We start from the raw sequence: 8417 nt of genomic DNA, 5'->3' as shown, positions 1-8417 counted from the left end.
AGCAGGACTGCACAGGTTTGCATCTATGTCATGTACATGCCTGTTGGGATCTGCAAATTAGGTCTTTCTGTGCTTAAGTTCCCTGATCAATCTCAGCTTTTCCTTAGGTATGAAGCACAGGGGAGGATGCTTTGCACAGATTTTCTGTCATGACCCAGGAGCTCAGACACCTCTTTCAGAGCAGGAGATGGGACACATCACCTCCCCTCCCAAAACTGCTGCAGCACAGGAGGAAATCTAAAGCTGGAGAGAGAGAGCGTGAGCACACGATTGTGCAGCCCTGATAAAAGCTCTGCCCCTGCACAAAGGCTTGGGATTTCCAATCTCTGTACAGGCACCACGTCTACATTTTTCATTATTTTCAGTAAGGCATGTACCAATTCTGCACATTTGCTGCCTCAGCAGCAGAAGAGATGTCTGATCCTCACAGAATAAATACGTTGTGTTTCTGTGGCACGTGCTGTCAGATGCTCTGCCAGTGCTAGGATAAACCAGAGTTCATGGAAAACAGAACTGATGACAAGTATCACTAAATCTCCAAGTAACTTTTTTCTCCCCCTGAGATGTCCTTCCTGAAGCCACAGAGAAGGACATTCGATAAATACATGTGTCACCATCACTTACATCAGTAATCTATCAGACAAGACTGTGGGATTGACATGATGGCCACAGGGGCTGAGTTTAGGTCACCTATGAAATGAATTAAAAGCTTCTTCTTATCTCATTGCCACATCTCCTCCTCACTCACACCCTTGTCGGGCACAAAGATGACGAAAACTAACCCACTGATTGCCAAGTGACTTCTAAACACCACAGCTCCTGAATCAGGGTGCCAGACCACATTAAACTGGTACAGCCACAACAGCAAAGCTCCAGATCGTGCTTGTCCCCATGTAGTTACTGCTACAGATCTCAGTGACCAAGATCTGTATGTGGGCTTGTCTTAGAAAAAACAAAACCTAAACAAACCACAAACACAAAAATGAAAACAAAACAAAAACTCCAACAACCACAAAAAAACCACCCAACACATTCAAAATTTGGACACAGACTTGCATCAGATCAAATGCCCTTTGGTACCTCTGCTCCTTATTTCACCTCCACTTCTGCAGAGTGAGCTGTGAAGCAGAGATGGCTTTGGGCTGAACGACAGACTGAAGCACAGACTACCACTTAGAAGGGCCAGTCAAGTCCTCTGCTAGAAAAACAGCTCCCTTGTTCCCATTTTAAGTGATTTATGGTTTTATAAAGCACATTAAATGCCCCGCACTGCCCAGATTTGCATGCACTCATTACTGCCGTCCAAACAAACCTGCAGCCAACACAAAGGCATGTCCTCACCTGAAACCAAGGCATGTTTGAGTCTTCTTGAGGATGAAGAACAGCAGATGAAGGTGTTTTCTGGGTGTCTAGGAAGTATTTTTGCAGGACGAGGTGGATAAAACCTGAGCCTGGCAGCTAAGGGAGCCCAAATCCTTCATCACTCAACTCTCAGGTGTGGAAAGGAACCTAGTGTATGAGGTTGGGGTTGCAGTGCTGACAAGAGAGGTCTGGAGTTTTAATCAGGAACATTTCTTGTGTTTGGTTCTGCTTGGGCACCTAGGAACTGACCCTGTACACTTAATATGTAAATACATACTGTGCCAGCAATCTCCAGTGCTTTCTCTCCTGAGTCAGCTTTGCAAAATTCCATAGTTTTGGCTAATGATACTGATGAAAACCAGGAGCAACATGATTTGCTGCTGCTTCAGAAATAAAGTGTGATCCCTGTGTGAAACGCCCTGCTCTTCACAGTGCCCCCTCTTTGGGGGCTGGCCAGCTCAAACCAATGAGGCTTGGCAGAAATTGAACAGAGGTTAAAATTACTGTACAATGGTTTGTATTCGCTCTGATGTATAGTGAGGATGAGATTAAATGAGAGGAAGGGGGACTTCCCTGTTTAGGATTATCTCTTGTATTTTGGGGGTTTTGTCCTTGAAGAGCTTTGTGAAAGGTTGCCAAAAGAGGCAGCAGCGTGTAGGTGTGTAGCCAGATTATAAGGCAGCATCCCGTGGGGAGACAGGAGGGTGGGATGTCCTGCCCAAAGCCATCTGCCTGCAAAGGGAGAGGCTGCACAAGAGAAGCAAGTGGGAAGTGAAAAGTGTGTGTGTGTGTGGAGGCAGGAGCAGGTGCTGGACAGCCACAGATGCCAGGAAGGGCAGTGGGCCAAAGTCAAGCCGGAGGAAGAAGAGAATCCTGGGGATAAAAGTCAGGTCAGGGTGCTCATGACATGTGTGCAGATGACACCCAAAAGGATGATTTCTCCTTCCCCCATTCAGAGAGATATTTTAGAGTCTAATAGACCATGGATTAAGACAACCAATTTAGCCATGCCTTGCGTTGTATTTTAGCCTGTTCCATAATCGCTGCAAGATAGAATTTGGCTTTAATCATTTCTCATCCCAGGGACAAAGCCTGTTTTCACCCAGTGTGCCAAGACTTTCTATGAGATTAAAATTATGTCTCTTGCAAGATTGTCCAGATTCTGCCTTCAAGGGTCTCTTTCTAATTGTTTTCAGAAGCTGCCAGCCTTGCAGGGTGTAGCACTAACCTCAGAAGATGTGGGGTGGAAAAGTCTTTTTAAAATGATTTTTTAAATCAGAGGAAGAGAGGAGGCTCTTTAATTCCATACAGAAAATCACTTCTTCCTGCCAAGCAGCAGTGGGAACACAGGCCTTGGAGTTCACGGTTCAAGAGTGCAATCATTTGGCATGCAAGCACTGCCAGGAGGCAAAAGGAGGAGAGGCCAACCTAGGCTGAGACTCTGTGATTGACCTTCCAGGAGAAAATCACCATTTGCAGAACTATTCCTCAAGGACCTGGCTCCACAGACATACATTGCATTCACCTGGGCAATCAGAAAACAATAACAAAGGTATCAAGGTCAAAACGTTTGTATTTAAAATTACAAGGTTGGAAATGAAAAAGGGGTTATAGCCACCCAGCAATAACCCAAAAAGCCCTCATTGTGAATGGCACTTGGACTTTGGAAGAACGTTTAAAACTTTGATTTTTTTGTTCAGTCTCACTATTTAATCAGGACACTTAAAAATGCAGAGGATCAAAACAACAACAAGCCCAAACACACCCTGCACTGGGATAAGTCTGTCATCTGGCATTGAAAAAGCCACCAAATGACAAAATATACTGTGGTAATTCATGTCTGTGACATTACAGTGATTGGCTTTAATGCACTCACCATAAATTACTGAGGGTCAAACAAAGCACTCTGAGGAGACAGACAGACAGAAAAGAACATTCAAGGTTCTTGATTATTTATCAGTTGGCTGAAACATTCAGAGACCAATGAGAGCATTACATATCCTACCAATGAATCACCTCACAGCAAATGATTTTACATTCATATGAAAGTTTCCACTAAGGGCTGGAGGAAAAGGATGTGCAAACAGCTTGACTTCACCAAGGTAGCATTAAGATGGCATAAAGAGGCCAAAAGCTGTAGAAGCCAAGAATAAACTGCTGATTTCAGACAAGGTCTGTGTGACACAAAGAGGTTTCAGCAATGTGGACAGTGAACTTGGATCCCCGGAAGCCACACCAAGGATGCTTCTTTAAAGGGAAGTTATCAGGCTAAATACATTTCCAATTTCACTGCTACCATCTTTAATTAAAATTAAGGACATTTAAACCACATAATTTATTCTTCCCTCCTTGCCCTGTGTTTTTTTCAAGACACTTCATACAGCCACCTAAGCAGCTTAAAGACTTTGCCTTTCATGAGTTCACTTTTTGGCTCTCCCACGCCTTACAAATGCTGCACCACGAAAATACCACACTGGAGAACAGCTGAACAGAACTTTGTCTCAGATGACATTTTAAACCATTCAGGAAACACTGATCACAAGCAGATTTTTTTCCAGTACTTTTTTATATAAATAACATTTAAGTTTCTGCCACATATCACTTGTGTTCCTCCATTAGTGGATAACAACTCCAAAGTGCAGCGATTAACTTGTGAGTGCAGTGTGATGGGAAGAACCAGGTTGGTAGCAAGAGGAGCAATAGGAGACAAAGTACTCCGGTAATGTTTCTACGAAACCAATGTGAAAGGCTTGTAAACTGCTATCATACCTTTTTTTTCTCTATCATACTTAAATTTCCTTCGCATTACGAATTCATCACTGAAGAGCACTGCAGACTTGGCGCTGGCTTTTTACAAAGCCATTCTTAAAAACATTTCAATCAAGGTGGAAAAAAACTTCACAAAAATCCTAAGGCCCTGCATGTGATGCCACCCTTCTTGCTGATGCATCCTCTCACACTGGAATCAGTCTGTTCGTGATGACAACATATGCAATAATTTCTGCATGAGCCATGGGAGATAAGGACCCCTGTGGTTCTGAATTGCCATTGTGCCGGACTGCATGTAAGTGATAACTTAGCATTTTGGGATAGAAAATAGTGTGCATTTTACTCTCTTGTAACCTTCTCTTCATCTTAAACTGTCTTTCATGTGATAATTCGAAAGATTTTCCCCAGACCTTCTATCTTTAATAGAAGTTAGACAAAGCCTGAATCATCCTGTGTTTGGCAAATGTTTTGCTATGGATGCATTTTTAAATAAACATCTGATTCAAAGACCTGGGCACACAATGTAAGAGGGGGATGTGCTGCTGTAATTCCTCTACCCAAATATCTCAGCACATCTATGATGCCACTGCATCACCTAATGTTAGCATGTGCAATTTATAGGGAAGAAATGGAGAGAGAAAATGTGCTGAAATAACTTGCCTATAGCAATATGCTGAGAGATCTGGTGCCAGGGCTGGGAATTAGAGCTCAATTGATTTCTGGTATGCAGCCCCTTGCATAATTCACTAGGTCACAGTGACAAGATTTAAATATGGGACTAATTGAATGTTCATATAGGAATTGCTGCTCTTTTGGTCTGGCTCGATGCAAAGTTGGAGAGGGAGAAGGATAGAGAGGAGACAGTGAAATCTCTGGAGGAAAATCCAGGGAGGGGGGAATAGTTGGAAGAGAAAGCTGCTCCATCCTCCTGTTATCTCAGTGGCAAGTTAATTCTGGATGACAATTTAAATGTCAAACATAGTCAATCTATTTCACCAGGGAAAAAACCCATCTCCTCAAATCCCTGCTGACAGAGCAGGAGCAGAAAGCACCTGGGCCCCCAGTGAGCTGCTCTAGAGATAGCTGAGCTCCCCAAGAACCATAAAGCTGCCTCCAAGAGCAGGAACATCTCCTGAGGGAAGTGACCACAGACCCAGGGGTCTCGCTGGAGTCACCCTTGAGCTGCTGTGAATAATCATAAGCAGAAACATGAGGTGACAGCAAATATAAACATTAGGGTGAATGTCTTCAAAGGAAAATCCTCTCAAAGATCTGAAGATCAAATGGGTCAGGGGAATCACAGGTTCTCCCTTTCCTGGGCTGTCCATCACATCCAGTGCCAGATTCTTCCTTCTGTTTGTTGGGCAGGTGGTTTGACTGCTGCGTGTCCTCCAGCTTTCCTCCAGCTCCTGGTGGAGTGGTTGTGCTTGCAGGGAAGTTGTTTTCCCAAAGCAGCCTGCCTTGGGACAAGCCTGTGGCTCCCAACACGGCTCCACTGAGCCACTCCAGGTTTGCTGCATGCCTAAGCACACACACACTGCAAATACTCCTACTCCTCCTCCCCACTGGCAAGCCAGAACAGCCTTTTTCCTCCTCCTCCATCATTCTGCTGGCACAGGAGAGGACTCACATTGCTGTCCTGACTCTGTGGCTTGTCCTCAGGGACAGAGCCTGAAGAAACCATCCAGGTGTCTTCCCCTTGATGCCATGAAGAGTTTTTGCCTTTTCTTTTATACCCCTGTTATACCTTTTTACAGCTTCTGTATTCTTAGTGCTTTTTGCCTTCATTCTTGGACTTGTTTGTCAAGCTGAGAAATTAAACATTTTAGAAGCTTCGTAGCTAGGGATCAGCGTGCCCCAAACCCCAAGGTCCTCTCCAGAACATATTCCGTAAACCAAGATAGAACCATCCAGGGGAAGGTTCCTTGGGGAGGGGGGCTCACTTGAGCCTCTCATTGGAGAATCTTTGATAGATCTGCTAATTAGTAAAACCTATAATGTTATACCCGATCTTTGGGGGCATATTCAGCGGGGTGCATTTCGATACACATGACCTGGCCGTGTGCACCTAAGGATCCTTAAAATAAATACCAAGGTAAAATCCTTTTTCCTCTTCTAACCGTGTATGACTCTTGATTTTAAGACCAGGAAAAGGCATCACCCTACCTTGGCAGTATTAAAGCATATTCTTCCCAGGACTTTCTCCTGCAAGACAACAAATACCAGGAGCTTGGGGTAGGAGGAAGCTTTAAATGTTCTGTAACCTCCAAAGCAAACAATTCTTCCTCACCCACATGGTATTCTTCAACCCCCCATTAATTTATACAGGGTTTCCCTGGGATACTGGAGTACTCCAGGTATGTTTCCCACTCTAAGACCTGCAGCAACACCTGCTTTTCTTCTTATGCCACAAATGCCACAGATTCTCCATCTGCTCCAATCTTCAGGGCCTCTGGGAATGGGGCTGTCTGTCAGGTACTTCCAAAGGAGTGCAATGGTCAGCAGGTGATATGTGTGCAGAGGTCAAGTCAGGCAAACAAGTCTGTTCTCCAGAGGTGGGTGCTATCTGATCCTAAAGGTTTTGTATCCCAGTAGCTAAAACATCACCCAGTCTTCCTAAAAGAGCATCTAGACAATTTCTCTCCCCCCTCAAGAAGCCTTTTTTTTGGATTGCCCCATGGAAATATTTACTTTTCAGAGTTCATTTAGGAGCAGGAGCAAACCACAGCTGTTTCCATCAGCAAAGGTGAAGCCTGCTCAGCTGCAGGTCTACAAGCCCCATTTAAATTCTGCAATTCCCACTGAAAAGGTTTTATTGAACTTGGTAATATTTAAGGTTAGCGTTAAAAATTAAAATCCTCCAGCTGTGTGTCTGTGTCCATGTCCTCTGACCCTCCCTTGCCCAAAAAATAGCAAATCCAAAGCCTTCAGTGACTCAGAACAAAAGAAATTTTTAAAGTTCATATTAAAAAAAAAGAGAAAAGCATCTGGTTTGTTTTTTTCAGTTGTTTTTTTGGGCTCTTGTTTTGATTTGAATTCATCCAGTGAAATATATTCAATAATATTTCAGAAAAACTTCTGACCCAAACCCCACAACCTCTTTATAATGCATCACCCAATGCCAGCAGGAGAGAGAGATGTTCTGAAAGAAAGGGAATGCTCTGCGTCCTTTTTATATGTCACCACCCGGGGTGTCTTCCCAGTTCACAGACAGGCTGTACTGATTCCTGTGGTGGAAACTCTGGACACACTGATGGAACAGCCAGTCCTTCCAGATCCCTCATGCTCAGACAGTTTCTGCGGGTGGGATCTGTTTCTGGAAAGGTAAATCCCTTGGCTGGACTCTGAAATTACTCAGAGCAGCTAAGAAGCCACTGACCAAAATCATTACGAATGTTGCTCATCTCCACAGGGTCATCTGGAGATGAGCAGATACAACTCCCCTTTGGACTGTCACCAAAGCAATATTAATAATTATGAAAAATAACTTGAGCTTTGCACGACATCACAAATCCAGAGTGTCACGTCTGGAATTGGCCTTTCCTCAGTGACAAATTCTAAACAACAAACATTCATAACACAAGTCCATGAAGTATTGGCTGTAAAGGATAATAAATCCTTTGGCAATATGATGAGGGTAGGAAAAGCTTCCTGGCACAACTATTGTTAGCACTGTCTGTGCACTCAAATGGCAAGTGCAGGTGGATTCCCAGCTCTGAAGGAGGGTGTAAATAATTATTATGCAAAATGTTATGCAAGACATTCCTTCCAGACAAATGCTAGCTGAGCCATACACCTGAATATTGTCTTTAAAATATTTACACCTGTAATAGGTAAAGAAATAGACAATTTTTTCATGTATCTCATCTATAACATCTCTATATATCTCTACCAGCCAGAAAAGACACCTTCTACCCAGGTGCACAGGAAATGTATTTAATGCTGTTTTCCTCTCAAAATCATGATCAGGTTTTAATTCAGCTCCTCAGGGGCAAGTGCCCACCCCATGGCTCAGTCCTCCAGGACATTCTGACTCAGACTCTGAGGTCTTTGAATACTCAGGGTTATAATCAGTAAAACACTGACATCTGAGCACACAACCAGATATGATGAGACAACAGAGTGAAGTACTCTACAAAAATCACTGTATGATGTAGAGAAAGGAAAGTTAATCTATCATGAGCCAGCACTGTGGACGTAGCCTGTGGCTACCTAACAGAATACAGAGTTTCTGGGGAAAAAAATTAAGGTCTTTCACCTGACAGCAAAAAAAAAAAAAAAAAACC

General features: G+C 43.5%; 1 long non-coding RNA gene across 1 annotated transcript in view; it reads left to right on the top strand.

Moving 5' to 3' along the window:
* Positions 1-3907: 3907 nt before the first annotated feature.
* LOC108448192 overlaps positions 3908-8417 on the top strand; it is a 14457-nt gene continuing 9947 nt past the window's right edge. Inside the window, exon 1 of the long non-coding RNA XR_001863986.1 lies at positions 3908-4426. This is a non-coding gene — a long non-coding RNA (uncharacterized LOC108448192). The remainder of the gene's footprint in view (positions 4427-8417) is intronic.

The sequence above is a fragment of the Corvus brachyrhynchos genome, unplaced genomic scaffold (genome assembly GCF_000691975.1).
Source record: "Corvus brachyrhynchos isolate BGI_N302 unplaced genomic scaffold, ASM69197v1 scaffold307, whole genome shotgun sequence".
Classification (NCBI taxonomy): domain Eukaryota; kingdom Metazoa; phylum Chordata; class Aves; order Passeriformes; family Corvidae; genus Corvus; species Corvus brachyrhynchos.
The sequence above is the reverse complement of the archived record's forward strand: the minus strand, read 5'-3'. Positions and strand labels throughout refer to the sequence as shown.